General features: G+C 40.6%; 3 protein-coding genes across 10 annotated transcripts in view; 2 read left to right on the top strand and 1 right to left on the bottom strand.

Annotated features, from left to right (window-relative positions):
* The window catches only part of LOC126563129 (coatomer subunit zeta-1), a 558,371-nt gene that overhangs the window by 312,978 nt on the left and 221,019 nt on the right, over positions 1-24,374 (bottom strand). The window contains exon 5 of one of the 2 annotated variants that reach the window (XM_050219754.1): positions 18,770-18,780. The exons of the other annotated variant lie outside the window; for it this stretch is intronic. The gene's annotated coding sequence lies outside the window, so the exon portion shown is untranslated. Of the gene's footprint in view, positions 1-18,769; positions 18,781-24,374 lie in introns of those variants that run through there. 2 annotated transcript variants of the gene reach the window in all.
* LOC126561377 (trafficking protein particle complex subunit 11) overlaps positions 1-24,374 on the top strand; it is a 411,048-nt gene that overhangs the window by 217,832 nt on the left and 168,842 nt on the right. The gene's annotated exons all lie outside the window — the stretch shown is intronic.
* The window catches only part of LOC126561459 (collagen alpha-1(XVIII) chain), a 191,481-nt gene that overhangs the window by 7,561 nt on the left and 159,546 nt on the right, over positions 1-24,374 (top strand). The gene's annotated exons all lie outside the window — the stretch shown is intronic.

The raw sequence follows: 24,374 nt of genomic DNA, 5'->3' as shown, positions 1-24,374 counted from the left end.
AGTTGTCTTTTGATTTATGAGACTTTAAGCCATCTGAATTTATCATTTTTGACTTTTGATTTGATGAAACTCCCAAGTAAGTGTAGTTAGCACTAGCAAACCCTTAGTGATTTTTCGATCAGACATCGAGATCTCTCAGCAATGTGGCTTTACCTAGAAGGACTGGTAAAAAAAGAAGCAGCGAACCAAAATCATTCTAAGCCTAACCCATTCTGATGGTAGATAAGAAAGATCTGCTGCTTGTCGAACTCCTAGGAGTCTGCTATGGACGTTTTAAATACCCCTTGGAATCGAGGGTTGTCTGTAATATTCCTTGGATTTGTTATGGTGACGTGTCTACGGCAAGATTTTTCATGTAACATTAAGGCTAATAATCCATACATAACAATTATTATTCAGTAAACTCTTTCGACGCTTTTATAATGGCATATAAAGATCACAGAAATTACTTAATCTCTGAACAAAAATAGTTGAAAAAAAGAGCCAAGTTGTTTGTGAGTGTCGATTATTCTTCTAAACCAAAGGATAAAATAGCATTAAAAAAATTTCGAAAGACCAAGGGCTTAGGCGCTAATCTAGTAATAACTCTTTCTCTGGCCTCTAAATATTGAACGACTTTTTAATTCAAACAATATCAAAGCTAGATCAAGAAGAAAACAAAAAATCCAACCAATGATGAACTCGCAAACATTACGCAAACATTATGTTTTACATTCTTGCACAGCACTTTAACAGTTGTTGGAATGAATTTTTATCAACATTGTTCTCTTTGCTGAAAAAAATCATGAATTTGCAGCTGCATGTCTTGATGAGAGTGAAAGTTAATAAGGTTGATATTTTACTACAAATATTATTAAAATCAAGGTACACATTCTACCTTGCTCTTTCTCACCTTACTCTCCAAAACACTTCACTCAAACCGAAAATGAATCACAAAATCACTGCCAAAAACTACCGACGCTCATTGTAACTAAAAATGGCACCAACGAAGAAAACGAGGAAAAGCAATCCGAGTAACTACATCAGGAACATGTCGATTCATCAAATTAGATTTTATTACACCGTTAAGGGAAGTGAATGGGAACATAAAAACATTCTCACACACACACACACACACACACACCCAACCCAACCAGCATTTGAGCGATTCCATTCTCCATAATGCTAAATTTGGGATCGATTTTTTGCTAACGATGGCCACTAAACGGGCCAAGAAACAGTGGCTGACATTTTCCCGTTCGATTTCGGAGGCAACGCACTTGCCGCACTTGTGCTGCTTCCGTCTTACTGCGTTCGTCTAACCATTACCGTGCTCGGTCTACGGCCCGAAAACCCAGACACGCGGCCAGTCCTACCGTCCGGGCAAAAGGGAGCGAAAAATGTCATTCCAATCATGATGGGTCATAAATGTAAGGGAATTAGGGAAAAAATGAATATGTCTTCTGCCACCTTTCCGTGTTTGCAGGCGAGAAAAAGAAACTACCAACTTGTAGGGACACGGAGAGAGAGAGAGAGAAATGTGAAAAGTGACATTAAAAGATGGTGAAATAAAATGATTTGCCCACACGCCACAACCGTACTACAACACTGGCAAGATTCCCTTTCTTTTGCTGGTCTCTATTTTTGTTTTGTTTCGGCATTTTAACGCTCTGTTCTCTCGCCTTGGCCTTAAGGACTTACGGCCCTGCCGGACTTGTGTTGCAAAATTGTTATTTAATTTTATTTCATACACTTGTTTTATTTTTATGCCTCTTCAGTACTCTCAGCCTACGACGAACACCCACGGAGCCCACGGGTGTGATTAACCTCAACGACAGGGGCGCCAATGGAACAACTTCTCGTTTCGTAGGCCGCTTCATGCTGTACCGGTTTGGGAAAAGTCAACGCTTTTATGGGCAAGTTGTGTGTGGCATCCTCGCCATTTGGGAGTTGTGTTTTTCTTGTCTGGTTACTTCGTGATACCCAGCTGTGTGGATCTGACTTGGGGGTTATAGGGTAGTTGATTATTGTCTTGTTAGGTCTTCGGCTGTTCCGTTCTGCTTCTTAACTCACCGAGTCGGAGTTTTCGGAGCTATTGCTCCATTTCCGGTCACCATTTATCCACTTTTCAGTAAGGATTTAGGCCTTGTTTCTTGGGGCTTTCCTGTTCCATCAAAGAACTTTTCTGCTCTGTGTGTTATGTGTTTTATATCAACGTAAAAATAAGGTTTCGATTGAGAGACTGTGTTCTTTCGCTTCCTTCGTTCGACGCACGTAGTTTATGTGTGACAGCACACGCAAGGACACCTTCTTCTTCTGCTACAACTCACGGAAAAAGGACGCCCTACCGAGCCTATCAGAATGGGTTCCGTTTGTTTACATTTTAACAGCGAATCGAAATTGGGTTTTCCTCTTAAAGTTTGCGGGTGGGTTTGTTTGTGTTCTGTTACCTTTCTTCTTTTATCTGATGCACACATAATTTGCAGAAAGGGAACCCTTTTTTCTACTTCACCGAATTTATTCTTTAATTGTGAGGAAAAGTTTTTGTACAGCAAAAGATGAGAAAAAAGCGCTCGACGAAGCGAACGGTGGGCAGAAAAAGTGTGCTCTCAGCATGCCAGATTTAATGCCACACTTTCAATGTCAGTGCCACGGCACACTTGTCACGTTCGAAAGAAATATTCTAAAATTATGCTACAATTCTTACAACGCAGTGCAACAGGAAGAATGGCACAGCTTTGCATGTTTGGAGCCGTTCTTCATTTGCCCTGCTCGTTTTGTCATACGTGTGTAAATCACTCACCGAGAAGCTTGATGCAACTGCGCACAGTCGGATGCATTGCATAGTCGCATCCAACCCCTCCGTACACTAAGCACTTTTGTCCATTGCGAAACCGGAACAGGAAGAACATTCATTTGAATTTTTCCCTTGTTTGCTCTTTTTTTGGAAAGGCGAGTGGAAAGGAAAAAATAAATTGTTGGTCTGCACGTTCGAGAGCAGTTCCAGCTAGACTAGAGCCCGTTGCTGTCACGTTGTACTGCAAATGGGTTTAAAATCCTTTTTTCCTCGAGACAAATCGTCTCCAAACAAAGTCATGAATATATTGTGCCATAGTCTTGGATAGGTTGGTGTGTTGACAGTTGTTTTTCTTTTGGAAAAGCGGATTTTAGAATATATTTTTACCGTAAAAGTAAAAGCAGGAAATCCTGCTTGGAGTTTGTACACTGAGGAGGTTTGTAACCCAAAGTTATTTGCTTTCGTTTAGCAGAATTCATAGGATAAACTTACCAGATGTTGTAAAATAAAGCAAGCAAAGTTCAGTGTTGTATAGCCTCAGGAAGTGAAGTTGTTTATTGAGTATATTCAATAAGGTTACAAGATATTTGTATCATAAAATCATCAAGATCAAAAGATCAAGGGTAACCTGGTAGTGTCGACGACATCGGCACCAGTCTTTAAACCGAGGTTCAAATCGGATCCGAGCCGTCCTCCCGTAGTAAGGACTGACCATCCAACTACGTGGTATCGGCAAGTCTAGTAAGCCATTCGATGGCCGGCGTGACCTAGCGGGTCACAAAGCCAAAAGAAGAAAGCCATCAAATTAAATAACAGGATAAAATCGAAACAAAAATTAAATATTGACCAATTTATTTGGGAAACAGGAGGCATAAAAATCCACCGCCGATGAGCGGTTCGGTGGCAGTAGTAACAACAGCAATGGTCTTCTCATGCAAAGGATTGAAGCTCTAATCTCATTCTTATCGTTCCCCCGGAGTGGAGAATAAATGTCTCCTTTTGTGAGTATCATCAAGTCTAGCGAGCCATTCGATGGCCGATGTGACCAAGTAGGTCGTTAAGTAAAAAAACATCCAAATCAACTGTGAAACGAAAAAGAAAAAAAAAATTCACTCATTTAAATACAAGGTTTAACAATACGGCCTGGCCGTTCCTTATGAATAAAAAAATACAACATTTATTTCAGGAATATAATTAGTAACTCAACAAATTTTCAAAGCATTTTCCATCGTTAATTATTACTTTTCTCCTTTTTTTCGAAAAAAAATGTCGCTGCTCCATAATTGAAGAAGTACTGCTCAGCTACGCCATGTTCCATCGATCGGAAGAGATGATAACCAGAAGGTGCAATGTCTGGCCCATACGGTGGGTGGTGTAGAATATTCTATTTCAACATTTCCAACTATGTTAAGCCGGTGCTGCCGCGTGTGATCGAGCATTATCATGCGATAAAATGATAAAATCTTGTCTATTGGTGTATTGCGATCGTTTTTCTTCCAAAGCTTAGCTCAAACGCATCAATTGTCGTCTGTAGACATCATCTGTGATCGTTTATTTCGGTTGCAGCAGCTCGTAGTGTATATTCGGCCTCATGGTCTGGGTAACCATATGTTGCACTACGTTTCGGATTATCGTTATGAACCCAGGTTCAACTGCCAGTCACAATACGGTGCAAAAAAAACCTTTTCAGTTTTGCCGTTGGAGCTTTTCGATTTTCCTTGGTATCGTATGAACATGGCAACATAAGATGATATCCGGTGTCCGTTTCTTCCGCTTCCGCTTTCCACATTTTCAAAGCTTGTAATCGTTGGACAATGGTTGTCTTATTTACTCCAAAAACCTTTGCATGTTTGTCTTACGTTTTTGAAGATTTTTCATGGAGCGTTGTCCCAATTTCTTCAAAGCAAAATTTTTATTTATGAACCGGGCAAACCAGTTTTGACAAGATCTTTGTGATAGAGCATGGTCACTCCAAACTTTCACGTTAACTTCAACTAACTTTCGGTAGTTGCTTTGTCCAGGCCAAAGTAATGACACTTTATTCGGTACAAATGTTGCGATTTTAGAAGCTCATGTAAACTGCTTTGCTAACGCCCCGTCTAGGGGAAAAGAAAGCCTGTAGATGACACTTCTAAATGGCAGTATTGCCTGATTCCACCAAATACAGATTAGAAATTTAACAACGTTTTTACTAAGTTCGCACGAACTTATTTTTAGTCCTGGTACAAAAAACCTGAAAGAGCTTATGCATGATTAAACATTTACTCACGATAAAAGAAAATATCCTTCTACTATGACCCAATCCTTGTGCCGTAGATTAACTGCCTCAAAAAAGCTTCCCATGTTACGACTCAGCTTTAACCAAAAGCCATCAAATACTCCACACACTTTTCAACTCTCGCCAAACACAAAACTTTTTCCCGTTCGGCTTCTTTAGACCACGTAACGAATTCTTGTACTCATACCGAATATTCATCAAACCACAAATGCAAAATGCCAAACCACATTCAGGCATAAAACAAAAACCTCCGGCTGCCAGTGCGGGAACCGGTGGCGATGTGTACAACTTGATTTAGATAATCGCCACAACCGTTGTAGCTGAAAAGAAGTTTCCATTTTGCATGCAAGCTTAAAAAAGGCACCATCAAACCTTGGCCCAGCATCTTGGAGAACTGAGTTGTTTTTTGTGTGTTTCTTTTTCTTTTATTAGAAATTGCTACATTTCTTAGGCGTGCTTCACTTGCTGCTGTAATAATCATTAACATTTGGAGCAGGATCGCGCGTACATCGCACGTTATTGGTGGCAGGTTTTCATGTTTCCGAAATTTTCCTTCATACACAAAGCAAACCTCCGGTAAGTTCCAACTCTGTAAGACTTGTGGATCATCCGATGGAAAAATAAGCGAGCACACGAAAAAAAAATAAGAAAAGAAACCCAACAGAGCAAGCAGAGCAAGCACACAGAGCGGAGATTTAAAATGAACCGAAAAAGCTTGCAAGCAAAACTTTTCCCATTTACCCGCCCATCTGCCAATCGAACGGCGCAAATCGTTTTGTGCGGGTGATGATCTCTGCATGCGCATGCTGGGAGAGTGCTTCTTGTTTTGTTTTCAACAATGCGGGAAACTTTATCCGTTTGCTAAGGATACTGCAGTGAAGATGACAAAAAAGCTCCGTGCTGTGTCAAAATTACCACAACTCGTTCTCTGTTGCTGTCTTGGATTTGTGGCGTGAAGCAGACGGATGATGATGGTGATGATGATGAGTTGGGTAACGTATGCGTGTGTAAACGGGCGATTTTTTAATGCTGCAAAAAGAAGAAATGAATTTTCAAATTTATACAACTGTATCCCTTGTTGAAGGCAGACGAAAAACCTGACAAAAACTCGAAATCAATAGCAAAAACCATACAACATTCTAACACGGTGCCAAATGGAAAATGCATCAAAAGGCAGAACAAAAAAAAAAGCCTAGAAAAAGCTGTTCTCCATTTCCAATAGTGTCTGTTCGCATTAATCTCGGTTCACTTCAAAAGCTTCTCATGCGAAAGCGTAAAGTAAACTCTGAAGCGTTTTAATGATTTCCACGCCGCTTTGGCTAGCATTATCCGTTGCTTGATATCGGTTCTGGTTTGCTACTCATACACTTGCTTTGCTTCTATGCCTTTGCCAAGCACGTGAAGCGTCGGGGTTTTTCTTTTTTTTTTTTTGGCGCAGAACACGGATTGCAAGATCTTTTAAACCTCAATCTGTCACCCGCCTTCCTGTTTGAGAATCTTTTCATCATGCTTGGTTCTTGGTGTGTAGTAACAAACTAAAGGCCTTCCTACATGCCGATAAAAGGCACAAGAACCTTCAGCTCTCGGGACGGCCAAGCAAAAGGGATCTAAATGGTAATTCAAATGGTCGTTGTGTTGAACTATGCTTACATATGGATTAGAGTGATTTCGTCTGAAGGCGTTAGGCACCTTTCCAATCGATCAAATACGAATGTGCAGACGTAGATGAAGGGCGTGGATAGGCACATCCATCCATCTTTTCACCCATGAGGCCAGCTCAAAATCAAGGGCCTGCTAGATGTTCTTTTCGGGTTACTTTTTCCTCCCCCTGTTGCATCGTGTGAATGTAAACATTGAATAAAATCCTTCTATATTACGTCCGTCTGGTGGGCGGATTAGAAATGGGTGAACGCGTATGAGCTGCTGTTGACAGCTTTTGCCCTAGCAGCTTAGATTCTGGACAGGTTTTGAGCTTTACTTTTTACCTAAAAAACTCCTATTTGGTATTATTTGGTACAGGAGTTTTTGAAGACGATTGATAGTATAAGAATCACAGGACCACGAGGGAGTGATCCGGATGGAATTTGATTCCCGGTTCTGCCATGTAACGACCGTTGCGACTGTCATCAGCAGACAGCTTAGGAAAACAGTAGACTTGTTCTTACTATCTTTTATAACAGTTATCGAAATAAGTTTATTTGTGATGTCGATGTTTAACAGAGCACTGCTTCCTCTCGGTTTGGCGACACTTTCAGGTTACGCCGGCCACCGAATGATTTACCAGATTTGACGTCCTAACTTTGGGGGACTTTCCGGATGGGCTTCGAACCCCGGTCCTGCCGTTTGAAACAGAGCAGAACTAGAATGTTTTTCTCAAACAGAAATTTATCTCCAATATCTCCGGAGGATATTTATCCCATAATTAAGACGAAGAAGTTCTCACGGAAACTGGATAATATTGTTTGAATATTTTTTGTAATTTACAGATTTTAATTTAAATTGAAATTAAGTAAATTATCTTAGAACACTGTTTTGATCTACAAAAAAAAAAAAAACCGCAGCGAAAAGCTGACCTTACTTTATAAAAACCTTTCTCTATATGACCTTTTCGTTTTTTTTTTTCCTCTTGAGTAAATGTCGTGACTTCAGAAAGCGTCCTCATTTCTAAATCTTTTTTCGCACTTTCTTTGCAATCTTGAAATCATCCTTTACTGTTTGAATCCCTCCAACAGATGAAACCTTTATTTTGAGAAAATCAGAATCCTAATAGTCCTCGATATTAAGAGTAGTAGTCCTACCACTCATTAGATGTTCGTGGTGTTGAGGTTGTTCAAAATTAACCTCCAACCAGTCAGCATACCACGTCTCAAAACTTGAACTCGCCCACCGAAGAACGGGATGCAAAAATTATCATAGAAACGTCCCTGCTATCATCATTGCTTGCTATCAAAAGAAATAGACCGAACTTACCCGGATGTTTCCAGAAATGAAACTTCCTCATTTCCACTCTATCTCTCTCTCACACACGCACACCATCGCCACATCAGACCGCAAGCGTGTGGTTAATTGAAAAACAAAATTAAATAAGTAAACAAACACAGAACAAGACCGACCAACCGACCGACCGAAACGAACGCCCCTCGGGGCTATCAGTTTCTTGTTTGGTGTGTTTTGCAGAGGAAGACAATCTGCTTCCCGTACCTTCACAATTCAAAAGCTATCTGCCACTGTGACGTCCATTTTTTGGGGTGTGAGTCCCCTATCGTCTGTTGCACGGTTTACTTAGGCAGGCCATCCACATCGGACAGCATGGGACATTCTACCATCTTCTTTCCTTTTCTTTTTCGTTCTAGTACTCGTGTGTGTGTGTGAGAGTGGTATATTTTTTCTACTGAAAGTATTCAAAAGCTGTTGCCGAAAATGCTTGTCTTCGAGAACATTTAGTACGGGCCTGGGAAAATTTGTATTTAAAAATAGGCGGAAAAGAAGAAACGCGTTCTTCTATCCCCAAATCGGTGCATTCCGGTCGTGACTTCTTACCTCACATTGGTCCCTTTTACTGCAAACGGGATCGGCGGGGCTAGCGCGAACGGAACGCAGAAGCGCAACACAGGACGAGAAATGAATTAATTGAAGTCTAAAACCATTCCGCTGTTTCAGTCATTATGCAAAAAAATTCACGACACTCACGGGAATGATTAAATAGTAGAAAATGGCAGGCCTGTGGCCCTTGCGGGAATCAGTAGCACCGACCGGTGGAGTCCTTTTCTCGAACAAGGGTGGACTACTGGATTTTGGAACTTTTTTTGTTGATTTCCTTACGCTTTTTTATCTTCTTTTTAAGTGGGAAAAATGGTAGTGATCAGCATGAAAAATTCAAACCGAATAGGGGCGCTAACAGATGAAGGATGGATATTATTATGAAAGGAATTGAATGTTTAAAGCTTGTTCTTTAGTCGGCGAGACGATATCGTAAGACCACCAGAATGAAGGAGCATGAGATGAGCCCCAAAAATGTCTCCAAGGCGTTCGAGACAAAATTGAAATATGTTGCCTATGAAAATGTTTGCAAAGCAACCTGAACTACAGATTTATTAGTGCGAATAATGCAAAATAAAATGACCTGCTGTCTGCCACTTTTAATTGCAAAGCTCATAGGTTAACACCAGTGTCAAATAGCGCTACGATTGCGGCTTCCCATTGCAATATGCAATACCCTGGTGTAGTCGATTACAATACAATATGAAAAAGTCTTCTTCTGTACCTTGCATCGCTTTGGATGGTTTGGATATTAATAAAAGTTAACAACATGATCTCACTACATGCTCTAACTAGCTCATCCCATTCTTGCTACATTCCTTGCTCCATCCAGTAATATCTAACTCGGTCGACAAATCGTTAAATACCATTCCAACACACCTTCGATAGATTGGGTCTCATCGACTGCACGCAGAAATTGTTCATCTCACACTGTTGTGAAAGTTTTTTCCCTATCATTTTTTTCCCAATCACCTAGCTTCTAAACGATGAGGTACTGAATCGTGAACAGCATAATAAATGTCCGCCACTGCACACTCGTTTTGTTTGGCAAGCACACTATCTGCCCACCAACACACTTGGGAGGTATGATCCACCAGCTTCCGTACTCTATGTGACAGTAAAATGGGTATTTTTCTCTTTTCATTTTTGCAAAAAAAAAAACAAATTCAAGGATCAACCCCAGTGCCATCGATGCTGGATAATATTCATGCAGTGTGTATCGATCGTGTGCATCTTTTTCGATGCAAAAACCATGTCCCTGTGGGCTTGAAGAGCAAGTGTGAAGGTGGTGCTTTTTTTTAGGGATTTTATTTTGGGTGTTAAAAATCTCCGAACACGATCGACCATGACGTGAGTGGATGGTGCTCGCTGGAATGGCCTGTCGTGGTAACCCTTGGTGGATGGAGACTTGAGCGTATCCCGAAACGACTCAATCAATTTTGCATGCTTCGTTTGGTTTATTTACAACCGGTATGCTTGAATGTCGAGCTGAGAGCATGGTCGAGAAATGTCAGGAAGCTAACTGAAAGATGGGCCTTAGAAAGACAGAAACTTCCCTTGTGCTATGTTTGTTTAAAAATCTGTAAATGGTTTTAATTATAAAAAAGGGCTTTTTTTGATTGTTTGATTTTAAAATATATTTTTAAATAAAGGTTTGATTCTTAAGCGTAAAAAAGAATATTAATTTTATTTATTTATTTATTTATTTATTTATAATTAATTATGACGGTCCAGTGCCGTATTGTTCACACCGCTTGTGTTGAACAAATTCTATAATCATATTGATAAGGCATTTCCTCCTTATATATATTAATTTTATGCTCTACATAAAATATTCTTATATTTCATGTAAATCTTGATTGCAAACTTCAATATTTACATAAGACAAATCGTTAAATACATACAGCAGATTTTGTAAATCTCTTCAAAAGTGACAAAAATAAGTTTTTTTAATAATTATTTTAATCACCTTACTGAGTATGCCTGAAAAAAAACAAAGAATAAGAAGAAAATGCCTTATCATTGAAAATTTTTGTTGACAATACGCCATTGTACCGCCGTAATAAACTGAAAGTAAATAAATAAATAAATAAATATTCTAAACTTCTTAAAATATCATTTAATTTACATCATACAAAAATCTTGCAGAAGGTACTTCTCCCAGTAATATGTTACATCGAATGAAATTATTCTCAATCCATGACACATTTGCATCGGCCCGAGCTAACATTTCAACGCGTAAACGCGCGGTAAAATGCTTGATATTTCCCCAATTTAATTATGGCTGTGCCAAATACTCAACACAACTTCCCAATGAGCTGGGTTCCATCGATTACATCACTGTCATACACATCAAACGAACCAGCAACGATGCTTCGGTTGTAAGTTCATTCATATGTTTCCCTCTGGTGCTTCCAATGATGCCGTGTTGCCGTTGATTTGATGAACAGGAATGGTTAATTTTATTCAAAATACTCTTCCCTATGCCGTATTTTGTGTGCATCGGTTCGAACTGATTGGTTTGGGAGGTTAGCTGTAGAGCGTGAGCGATCACTGGCTAGGCATCTGTTTACTACCAATCATGCTGTTTCCTATACCGCCAGTACACAGCCACCGGGGTTTGGCTGCCAACGAAACACGCCTCACAACATAATGGTTGCATTTTCTCTTTCTATATGCGTCAGATTAATCAACGAGTTTTGGGGTTAGTTTTGTGGAGTGATGCGGTTGGCAAAATTTACACGCCTCATTTAGTGCCGCCATCAATTCATAAGCGTGCTGAATGTGTGGTCCGTGATGCGTGGGCATACAAATACAAAATCCGTTTCGATCGGTTGCGAATGGTATTCAATATTGATTTTCTGTTCAATTTAATGGATTATTTAAAGAGAAACGGTTGGCATTGTGGCAAGCAATTGCTTGGGATGAAATGAACTTCCGAATCCTCCAGAGTTGTTCCGAGAAACCATGAGAATTGTTAAGCACTTACTTTGATATGCGCTACTTTAATACTTTGATTACAGGGGAATCAAAGCTGGGGCAGCAAGGTTCAAGCAACATTGTTGCAAATACTCTCCCAGTAGAGCCCAGAATTCGAAGAATGATTTCAAGTAGAACCCAGTTAATGTTAATTTTGTCTCTTTTGGTTTCACTTCTAATACGCCTTCCTATTAGTGCTGGTGCGAAATTAAAATTAAATTCATACACAGAAGACCCGTGACCCGCCGCATGTGTTCCCAACCATTCCCAGCACACCAATAATGAAAATTAACCGTCAAATCGCTTCTTAACGAACCCCCTCAAGCCACCAGCGATGATCGTGAGTTGACCTCTTTCGCAGCGAAAACTCATTTACCTTTCAAGTGCTCAAGGTCTGCTAGAATCCTCCGAACAACTGCTCAAGCTAGACTTGCATTGGGCTGTCGTACAGGCGAAGCAGTTCTACCATTTCATCCGGGTGATCTCTCCTATAGTACATTTTTTCCCATCTCACTGTAAATTAATTAAAATTTATTAGCATACTTTGTACGGAGGCGCATCTTCATGAGAGGGCCAGTGCGTCGCATGGCGAGGTGTGTGGGTGTTCACAGTTTCAATTTATTTTCTGCCCGTCCACATTCACCATCATTCGCCGGGTGAGGCAGCTTTCCCCAGCAGCATATTGACACTTTTAATCAGGCGCAGACTTATCAATTATCGCCATCGCCGCGTGTTTTTATTCCCTTCGATGACTTCCGTTCCGGTTGTTTAGCTGGTGAACCGATGTCTTCTACTACGGCTTGGGATGCTACAATTATAAAGTAGAGAGTGTAACCATTAAATTAGTGACGGTCTTTACAATTTTTCGGTGACTTAATTTGGAGAAGGAATTCAACATTTATGAGGAATTTGTGGAGTAAGTTATGGAACTAAATTATTGGTCGTGGTTACAATTTATTAGCTTGGATATTAATCAATAAAGTACAGCTTATTTAATGCTGCTGAAGGACAAACATTATGCTAAACTAGTAGCTAATAACACTCCAATTCATTCATGTGATTGAAATAAACAAAACAATAGCTACAAAAAATGGAGAAAATTGCTAAAACTTGTTCTTGATTTACGCTTCACGCAGTCAAACAGCTAAATGCCAATTAGGCAATCGACGCCAAACTATTCATGAAAATGTCACAGGCAGAAATGACTCTGTATATTTGCGGAAAACTTTTGCAAATACCCGAAAATGCGAATCCATAATTATACTTCCTCTACATCTAAATTGCGCCAATTGCCTCGCAAAACACTACCACACCCACGTTTTCCACTATGATTGAAGGTCTTTCTCACATTTCGCAAACTTTCTTCCAAACCTAACGGCAGCGGCCATACTTCCCAAGAACATGAGTCGTGCACTTGTTTTGTCACTCGTCTACCCCGCCAAAAATCATGTCCTTTTCATGGCTCATTTAGCAATCCAATCAATGCGCAGCAAGAAGAAAGAGGAAGGTCTTATCAAACAGCGCCAGAACATTCGACCCCGACCGATGTCAAACGGTCGTATAAATCGTCCACCAAACTAGCTGGGTGAGATAATTAGCAACAACACACACACAACTAGTCGACATTCCACGGGCCAAGACAAAGTTTTCCTGCACCGTAAGCTGGGTTTTGAAGATTGTGCCATACGTGCGGTACGTCATGCGAGACAGCAGAAGGGAAGAAAACAAAAAAAAACTAAATCAAACCAAGTGTCAAGCACTTGATCCCGACTTCGCCCCGTCACTCGTGGACACGGCCCTGGGTGAAGGGTTTTGCTAGGGGAACTTTGATGTAACTGTAAACCCATTTATTGCTCGTGCGGGTAACCGAGAGATTACACCACAACAAATGGCCATAAATGTCTCAGACCCAGTCGGTACTTCTTGAGCTGCCACGCTTGTCACTAGAAGACAGCCACCGCACCAAGCGCCTAAAGATGTTCGCGTTGCCAAGGGTGCGTAAGGGGTTAATGAGTCGTACAGGCGAATCACTTTAGCGAGGCGCTACACGCGGTTAGCTGATAGAGGTATTTCATTCATCAGTTGTTGGTGTCGATTTGTTTTCCTTTTTTGGTGCCGAATGGGAGATGCTCTTATTGTGGCTTACGGCAGAAATGGAGGCGCCACTAGTGGGGATAACCTGTCAAGCAGATCAAGCAGCTTCCGGTATTGGGGTGTTGAAATTTATTGGAGCGTTTAATAAGGAGCGTTTTGTTTGTTGTGAAACCAGTTTTGAGAATTGTTTAAGTGGAAAAGGTTTTAGAAATTAGAAGAAGGTCGCGATCGAAGGCTGCTGGAAGTTTAGTGGTGCAAGGTTGCGTTTGAAGTTCGTTTAGGGCATCATTTTCGTTATCAAATAAACTAACTTATGAAATAAATAATTCACATAAACAAAGTATAAATGTGTGTTTTTTGACACAAAGCATATTGTGATCTGCTTTCAATAAACTATTTTTATGATTCAAAGTGTTGTAACGCATGATAATTGCATGGTTCTACAGGCAAATGATGTTAATAGGATGTTTAAGTTTATGTTGCCGGAACTTGCAAATAGTCAGCGTTTCCTTGTTCTCATTGGCTTCTTCCAATAATTGAAAGAATCATTTGTCGTTAATTATTAACTTTTTAATTATTATGATTGAATTCATTTGCCCCTATTAACATACATATTTAATATTATTCTACAACCTGCAGCCCTTTCGAGCCTCTACCATACTTTAGTCGTCGAATCCGTCTTGACTTGCGTTCGGATAAAAATCCAACCATCTCACCGACATTGGTTTACCAATAAAAGAATAGCCCCAGAGTACATTCTAGCCTTTTACGACATGCACGTACCAAGGCAACAAATCATCTCGGAAGCGGCAACGGCAAGCATCTACAGCAGGCCAAATTTGAAAGTTGAAGCTACCTTGACGGCTTGCTTATTTTTATTTCATAACGCCACTTCATCATACTGTGTTCTGCGAGCATAGTGGTGTTCGTCCGCCATAAAGCCGACCTTATCTCTACCGCCATCAGTGTCATTGTTATGAGTTGCTATGGACAGAACGTGATCATATCACGCTTGGAGTCGGTTGCCGTACTGCTTCCCAAACCGAACCTACGCTGAGCATAATTTACATTCGCCAAATGTTTTGCGGCCACAGTAGGGATGAAACGAACCATCTCTGGATAGCGACGATCCGCTGCCGCACGATTAGCAACCAATTTGGACGTGACAAAGGCGCAACCCATCGACGAATGCGGCAAGGGTGTTCCGGATTTGCTCATTTTATAGTATTATTTTTAGAGTCCATATTTGGTGAGATGTTTTCGTGGTAGCCGAGCAAATTAGCCGCTAACGGCTAGAAATCCTCCTCCCACGAAATAAGAAAATGAAAATAAACTACAAAAACAGAAAGGGCTCAACATTGGCAGCCGGCTTTTTGTTGAGATTCTGGTTTTGTTTTTGCATGATTAATAAGCAGCAGTGTCAAACAATTTGCTATGAGCTTTTGTACAGCTAAATGCACTCGACTGTACCACTAGAGCTCATTCTGAAAGTAAAAAAGGCCACGAAAACGCTGCCAGTTTATGTCATGCCATGCCATGCTGTCAGTGTTTTGGCTATTTTCAGTGTTTTTTTAGAATATTTTATTGCCATATTGAATCGTTGGAAGACCTTCTAAGCATTAAACGTTCCAAACTCTGACACATTCTATCCCAACAAATAAAACTCTTATTTAAAACTATAATTATTCATCATAGCTACTCAGCTCAGCGCATTACTGTTCGACAACACTGAGTTAAGCGCGTGACTCCATAACACACATTAGCGCGAATGAATGACCGGTTGTTGCGCTCGGTTCCAAATAGCGGGCGGTCTAATGTTTTATTGGATAATAAATTATGCTTCTGCTGCTGTGTGCTGCCAGCTCGAGGGGATGAAAAGGGGTTTGGAAGGGCAACGCCAGGTCCCGGAACGGATGAGGTTGTTTTGCCTGTTCTGTGCCTGTACGCATGATTGAAGTGTGCGCGATTTGATCCACCATCTTGAGAAATGGTTTTCTAATTAAAATTGTTACTCCATTACGATGATGCCAAGATTAGGAGCGCTTTCGGTTGGGAGTTTGCCGTACCCGGTGTGCAGTAAAATGGGGAATCAACTTGTGTTTGCGTCGCATTCGCCAAGGATGGTCTAAAATAAATTCTATTTTATAGCTTTTTTATGAACCAACAGTTGGTCTTTGTATACGCATAGAGCTACGGGAATGTGTCTTTATTGCGAGTGCCTTTCAAATGGTTTATATGTGATGCACTTTAAATCATTTCCCGCTATAGAAAGGGGTTATATTTGTTTAGTAAGCATATGAGCCCTCTAAGTACTCGAATCGTACAGCTTATCTTTCAACCAAATATCCCATGCATCGTGCTAATTGAATTTGTCACTCAAACTCTCAAAGTCTGCGTCTTCTGACCCATTCATCCATCTTCATAAGCCCACAGTAAACTGGCTCGCTTGCATTACATACCGACAGTATTTACCGACGACTCAGACGGTGACATTGGACCACCTGAAATTTCTGTCTCAAACAAAACGGCACGCATTCTACAAATCTTCAAACACTTCGTACATTCATGACGCTCTGTCCGGTCGTGAGCTGATGGAATTAAATTAGCAGGCGCCAAGCAGACCAACCCGCAACCCGTTTCGTAAAATCGTCTATGACTAATGGTGTGGCGTGCGCGAACATTCGCCGAATGCGCGTATGGCATAAATTCACCGCAACTGACGGCTTTGCTAGCCAACCCAAGCCTGGCGGCACTAACCAAGACAAGAAGATCGCGATAAGCGCGATCGGGCATGAAGCGGCAAACTAATCTTTCGCCGCAAAGTCATAACCGGCTGCTGGGGCGTCGATCGGAGTCGTAGGTGCGCATAAATAAGGCAGACGCAATGGACGCGCTACATGTTGCTTAGAATAGCTGCGCTCGTTTCTCTCCCTCGCAGCTGTGCTCGATAACCTCGACTGGTGCGATTTTCATTCACAAATAAGAATCTTTCGTTTCCTGCACGCGGAAGGTTATCATACCCAGCGCCCCTGTTGTTTTTACTATTGGTGGATGATCCGGGTGATCTCACCGATGAGTTTGTAGTGTAACAACGTACACGACGAGCGGTATGACGTTTGTGGTTAGCTAGTCGAACGGGGCCCATACTGATAAATGGTAACGCATCTCTTGCTGCACGCACTTGTTCGCCGGGAGTTTAGTGTTTGGTTGGGAATTCTGAAAAAAGTGGGACAAATAGAAAATAGAGTGGTAATTCAAAATGCTTTATGACTGGATGATAGATTTTGCGCAGAAATAAGCAGAACGAGTGATCATAGCGAGCAAGATAAATAAATTTAATTCAAACATTCGTCGAAACTAAAGACATTCTGTTAAATTTTACGGAAATAAGAAAGGAAACAGCATTGGATGTGGGTGTGGATGTAAAAAACACAATTTATTTTCACAACTAGAATAAGCAACTATACCAATCGCAGCAGCCAGATAAGCAGCCTGAATGTAGTTTCAATGTAACCACGTCTAGCTGCATTGAATGCACTTAATCGTATCACAAAACCGCAGTCAGCCATATGCCATAATGCAGCGTCACACTAAGTGCCATAATATTGCCCTTTTTTCTCTCGCCACAAAACAAAGCACAAATTCCCTTAATCCTCTTTCCCATATCCATTTTTTTCAAATGTGTCTGGTGAACAATCACAGCCCAGTCATATCTCGGCGTGATCATTGTCGAGACAACGTCAAAACACTCACTCACAAGTGGCCCATTTTTATGGCCAATTTAATGTGTCATCTCATTCATTTTCTTATATTTTGTTTTGAAACCACTTACTCTACGCTGAGGAGGAGCCCCATCCTTTCTGTGACAATTTCGAGAGTAGACAGCAAAAACACTTCGATCGTAATGTGCAACACATGCTCCAGATGCTGAGGTTTCATTGCATTGCTTGGGAAGAAGCAATTGTTCTACCCTTCATAAGGTTCAACTATCCAGAGCGTGGTGGAGAAAGCATCTTCCGACCACGACCACACGGATGAAAGGCAAATGAAACGAGAGAAAAAAAAGGGACAAATAAAAAACCATCACGCACCGAAAATCTCATAAATAAAATGCTGTCTTGGTTTGGCTTTTGGCGAGGTCTTGGGGATGCCGCACGATAAGTCGGATACAATGAAGACAACAACGACGACAACAGCTTACGCGCCATGAATGCTAATGCTGAGCCAGCCTTCTCCGGTACACCGAGGCGAATCATGCGTTTTATGCGGCTTTCCCATACGGTTGTTTCTTATCCTTTCCGTTCCTTCGCTTCCCGCTTCAACTGAACTATCCTACATACACACTCAACAAGCTCTAGATTTGATTTGGCTCTGATATCTACCTTTATCAAACTCTTGACGTCGCTCTGCTGCACTATCGTGTTTGCATATCACTTTGTTTCATCGTGGAAGCCGGCATGCTACCCAATCTCGCGTGCCCTTGAAAAGAGAACCGGCAGCAAAAACCGAAATATCACAACCATAAAACGATAAGCAAATTTATTTGCCAATTCAAATATGTTTTATTTTGGATTTTCTTTTTTCTTTCGTACCTTCTAATGCTGAAGAATCTGATGGAAGCAATAAATTGGTTCGGATCCATGTTTGCTTTTGAGCTTCTTTTGCTTAAAAAATATTCATTCTTTTTCTTATGCCTTGCCTGGTAAAGCTCTAAATCAATCGGAATGGAGGCTGAAAATTCTACGAAATATAAACAAATGTCTTATTTGAAGATAAGCACCTTGGGAGATGGTAAATGCATCTGAAATCAATTAAAAACATAAATGAGGTTGAGCTAAGTAAAGTTTATTTCTTTAACAAACAAACAAAAACGGAACAACTGAGCGAGACAGCTCTGTTGATGGGCGGCAAACAACTGCCAACCTTTCGAATGAGATTTCCAATTCGAATATGAGGATGTTTTATAGCGATTTGAAACTGGTTTGTTAAATGGTGAGATTTTATTGGTGCGATTTGTACAGCAACCACCGTCTTGGCTTAGCACCGTACCTCGACGAAAGCAACAGACGGTGAGTAATATGCTTAACAATCCACCACAGGCACAGCACCATAGAGACTGCCACCCTGTTGCGCTTTTTTACGATCTTGGTGAGTTGTCATTCGAAAGATATTCTTTGCATATTTAATCTTCCGATCGGTACGGGTAGCATATCAGATCGCGAACCAATCTACTTCTGACATTAATGAATGTTGGACATTAATTTTCTTCCTTTTTCCATTTAATCTTTTCAAAGTTAGGGCTTGAGTAATAGAGAATGGAAGATAGCTGAATACAAAAACAATTTTCGGGCTTTAGTTTTGAATAATTTTGTTTCTAAACCGAAGTTTTTAGTCGCGCTTGTTAGGATTTTTCGTCAGGAAAGGCTCATAAAAACGGTTTCAATCATGTGCTCCGTGAACGGATAAATTAATAAAATTCTACTCAACTAAAATCATTCTAACTTAGGCAACTTAAACACAAAACAGTTCACTTCCACTGAAATGATCCACCTCTAATTAGCAACGGATTTTGCGTTGCGGTTTGGTTAAAATTCTTAAATATCTTTTGAACTTCCATGTTTTAACTGAGACGAGAAACGCTGAACCTTGAAAGTTGACTGTCAGCGACAACACTGTTTTTCGCATAGGATTCGCCTTCGCCTTCTTCCGCCATCGTGTCTGCTGTGCCACGGCTGTTGAGGTCAATTGTACAAATGCACGCCCCAGTGCTACTGATCCGACAATATCCTCTCATTAGCGCGTACCGTTCAGTGGTACGTGGCCAAACCAACTTCAAGTAGACGAATATCTGTAGTTGCATGTGCTGGGTGTACCGTGTTTACACAGCGATTTTAATTGCGTAACCTGATCGTGCAAGTGTCGATGGATAGGAAGGTTGGTCCTGAACATATCCGGACTAACAAATTATCGACTGTACTTTGTCATGCGTTGCGGGACGTATAGACACACTAGCAAAAAAAAACTTGCTCCTGTTTCAGCTTTCACCAAATATCCTTAAAAAAAAGACGCCCCCGAAACATGAAGAAGGGAAATAAATAATCACTACCGGTGAATAGCTCAATTTTCCTGTACCTTTTTTAAGCTTTGATTTATGGGCATGTAGTTTGGCTGAGTCCATTTTTCAACTACGATCTTCGAAAAGTCGGCTCCATTAAGAGAGACAGGCACAAACACAGAGGAAAAAAAAAACTTTCCGCTGGAATGTGTCAACACGTGCCAAACGGGCAATTGATCGATCGATGCGTTCGTCATTTTTAACGAGCAGATTGGCAGATCCTAGAAAGAGAGAGAGAGAGAGAGAGAACGGGTGTACAAAAGAGAAGTGCATTATTGATGCATTGGTATGCATAGAATGTGTGGGTTTACATGTGCAGGGTATCGTGTTGCATTGCCAATGGGAGAAAGAAAAACATCCATTACATTGGATTGTGTTCGATTCTGGGAAAAAGTATTTTAGATATTTATTCTCTACAACCCTTTCATTATTGATTTTATAATAAAATATTATAAAAACAAATTTTAAGTTATTTTATTGCTTTTGTAATAAAATATTATAAAAACAAAGTTTAAGTAATTTGTGATAATTTTATTTTTATTCGCCTTCAATCTTTTCTTCAATTCTCGATGCACTAACCAGATTGATATTTTTCTATTGTAATTAGTGGATTTTGACAGATAAAAGTGTTTCTTTGAGTACATTAACTTTTTCTGACTTTTATTTTGGTAATTGTATAGATTTTATTTTTTAACGTTTACAATTCTTTATGAAAAGAATAGTTTTTTAAGTGTTTGGTATAATGGAATACTTGCAATAGAGTCATTTTTACTTTTTGTATCCTTTTGAATTTTACAAACTCATAAAGTTATTTATTAAATCGACAAATATAATTTTATTATAGCATCTTGCTGTAAAGCAATACATTTGAATTGGAGTTTGAACTGCTCCCTTTCCGAATGCTTCATTCACCAAATCCTTTCAATTCAATCTGATGAACCCATTTCCGTGCTGAAATGGTCATAAGCATTCAAAAAACACATTAATCTACCCAAACGACTCAACCCGCAACCCGGTTTTGTTCGGTTTTTAAATCACGGCAAATAGTTACACCCGGTGGCAGTGGTGAGAAACAAGAAACATTCCAAACTTCAAAAACCTCTTCCATCAGACCCTAACTGCAAACTGACGTGATAAATCTTCATTCCAGCTCGTGCGCGTATACTTTGCATTGAGTTTGTGTTCTGTTTCGTTTGCCGGATCGATTTAGCAAACGGTGAGCGAAAAAGGCACCACAAAGCTTCCAACTGCACACAGCCACTGCCTGCCACAGGACAACATTAACATCCCGTCGTTCGTGGTCGTTAGTCTGGCGTCGAATTTAAGCAATTTGCACTTATGATCATGAGGATATTCGGCATTTCGGAAGCATCCATACACTGACACTCCCAGGCACTGGGCAAGGCAATTAAAGAGCAGTGGTGATTTGTCGTGATTTGTAGCACTTCGCATTGATTTTTTGTGTTTCGGGGCGCTTCGGTTGCATTTTAAATCGAATCGGCTCTGCGTGAGAATTGCATCGAAAAATGGATGTGCTGTGCTTTGAAGGTGTTTTCAAGGTGGATGTTTTGGGCTGCCCTCACTAATCGCTTCTTAATCGGAATCGGAAAGTCGTCAGGAAATCCGTGATGTGTGATTCAACAACACCACCAGCATTCAACCACCAGCTGCCAAATGTTTTGTCGGAAATCACCAGCGCCCAATCACGATCAACACTCAAGTAGCTACTCAAATATTTGGATGATGGATGAATGGTAACTTTGCCGTCAGGGGGTGATGATGTGTTTGCTGCAAAAAGAAAAATATGCAGTTTTTTGCCATTCTTTTCGTCCATTTTTTGTTCGAAACATTTTGCATCACTCGCGAATGCATGCGCGAGCCCCCGCAATGCCCAAAGGCAATGTTTGAGCGGTTTCGCCGTTTCCTTTTCTCGTTTTGCTGCTGTGTGTGTGCCTATGGGGTGTTGATGTTGACTGCACATGAGTTTGCCCACAGTGCATCGTTAATGACGCCGGTTGCATCTTGACATCGTGCGCCGGCCTTTCAGCGAAGAACGAAGCGAAGCGAATGATTGCAAACACTTCTTCCTTGGCATAGTGATGTGGTATCGTTCTTTTCTGCAGCCTCTTTCGATGGTGGAGACTTGCGATGTAACGCTAGTTCGGGAAAGAGAAGAACATTTGAATGGAAATGTTTCCATTAAAGAGTGTTGATGCTTAAGCAACCCAACGGAACCGGTTTTTCGTTTTTACGTTGAATGGTTTGTGCCATGCTTGGGGGAGAGATTTGATGAATCTCTGTGAGTAATGAAGATTTACTGAAGGCTTAGTATTATCATTTTCACTGTAGATGATCGATAAAAATCAATTGTTTTGTAACTTTTTAACGAAAAAATACCGATGCTTTCAAAATTGATGATTAGAGTCTGTTATGGTCTTCGCAATACACGCTCTCATATAACAAAAAACAATAGAGCTGGATATTTTTTTTAAATTTTATATTTGAATTAATATGAACAATTAACCGTAAAGACTGCCAAGACTGCCGTAGTGAACAAAGTCTGTAAGTGGTTGGTATAAACAACAATAATATCGAACTACACTACTTAAGGGTGGTCCATAAATTAGGTAACGCTAAGATCAAGATTGTTTAAGTTTCGTTATCTATGAACGGCCACCTTATCTCGTAAATGGCCACTCATCTGTTTTCCTGTCCTTTTTTCAAAAGCATTGTCCTTCATTATCAGACGCATCATTATTGTACATTAAACACTTTACATGCTGTCCTAATTGTCACACTCTATTGATAAAAAGAGCTCACTCTCATTCAAATATGCTCAATATGGGTCCATCGGAAGCGGAATTTCTACTGCCGCTTTCGTTTCTTTCCAGCCACCCAAAAGCATTAATTTTGTCATCGTTGAAACGCTCAATTTGACAAAACTCAATGAACCAATCATGTCCGAAAAATCAACACAACAAAGCTCATGAAAGTATGGCACGATCCGTTGAAGTTTAATCACTGCAGTGGCACTGTACACTTTTCCTTTCTCTCTCTCACACACTCTCACGCAGCAGCATAACACACTTATGGGGATGGCGAGCATGAGCAAACGACAGCTGTCGGGCCACTTTTGTGCTCAAATCACGCGAACGCTTCCCAAAGCTATTAATGCAAATCACAAAATGTTGCGATGAGTCACGATCCGGTGGTGGTGACTGCAAAAGTTTTTGTCTCGCGTACGTGTTACTGCTGGGAGGGTGGTGTCCGTACCAGGAATCGTTTGGCAGGGTGGCGTTGAATCACAACATCAACCTGCTCGCTTACAACCGCCCCTTGCTGGAGGATGGCACCGTGGGGAGACCGATGCTGACGATGATGCACACTTCAATCAGCTAAATAAATTTTCATCACGAAATGCAGCTAATAATCCCCGGCGCCCGAACGGTCGATTATCAGTCAAAAATTATTTGGTGGTGGTGTTAAGTGTAGTGCGATTGGAGGCGAGTTCGAGGAAATCTTTGCATGCTTCGTCCAGCAAAAGTATTTCAACATCAAACGCACTACAAGTTGAATGGGTAATTCTTTATATTAAGCTCGTTCTGCTCTTACCGTTGGCTCATTGTTTCGTGTTCACGCAATAAATAAAAAAAAAACAATAGAACAACAGGGCCATTTATTTGCATCGCTTGTGAAGCGTTTGTTTCGCCATCTTGCACTTGTGCTGCTCGTGTGCATTTTCGCATTTTTGTACTTCGTTCAACAGTGTATGATATCTCCCTCAAAGGGGATAAGGGGACAAGTGGGGCGATCGGATTGATTGGTGTCGGACGATGAGTCAACTTCTGGATCGAAACCATGTCGAGGGCATACTGGGTACAAAACTGACAGGATAATAATCGCACAATGCTTGAACGATGAGCCTCCGGGACGCGTTGTGGCAGTCAATTGAAGGGCGTACGGTATTTGTTTCGAATTGATACAAACCAATTGAAAAACAAATGGGGAAGCAGCAAATTAGCCAGAAGCCATCCGAATAATGCTGACGTGCGAATGCAAATATAGTGAGTAATGTTTGTTATCAGCCAAAAAAATGGACAACAGTAAACATGGAAATTTCAGCGTAGAGTTAGCCCTGTGATAACCTATGCGAATTATCGGCTGTACAAATGTGGTTCAGTTCGGTTAATTTGCTGGGTTTTCCTTTTGTTTTGTTCTGTTGCAGTAATGAATTTAGACAAATGAGTAAGAGGTGATTTGACTCAACTTTGAGGAGATAACAAATAAAAGTATGATGAAACTAAACGCTTGTTTGCAGTGACAATTGGCGTTTGAGTATATTTAGATTTCTTCTATGCATAATTACTATACCTGAATATCTAAATGGATATCTTAGTAAGAAATCATATGAGAGAAGGAGTGAGAGAGAGAGAGAGAGAGACAGTAAGAGAGAGAGAGAAAGCTCTAAATCCATATGGAAATGATTCAGTACATCATTACGCCTACATGTATGCAATTTTTATATTTTTATCATTAAAATGCCGTGTGCGAAATATGTACAACCAAATGTTATCTGTTTTGTAAAAGAAAAA

This window comes from Anopheles maculipalpis, chromosome 3RL, assembly GCF_943734695.1.
Source record: "Anopheles maculipalpis chromosome 3RL, idAnoMacuDA_375_x, whole genome shotgun sequence".
Taxonomy (NCBI): Eukaryota; Metazoa; Arthropoda; class Insecta; order Diptera; family Culicidae; genus Anopheles; species Anopheles maculipalpis.
This window is presented reverse-complemented; position numbering and strand designations above follow the sequence as displayed.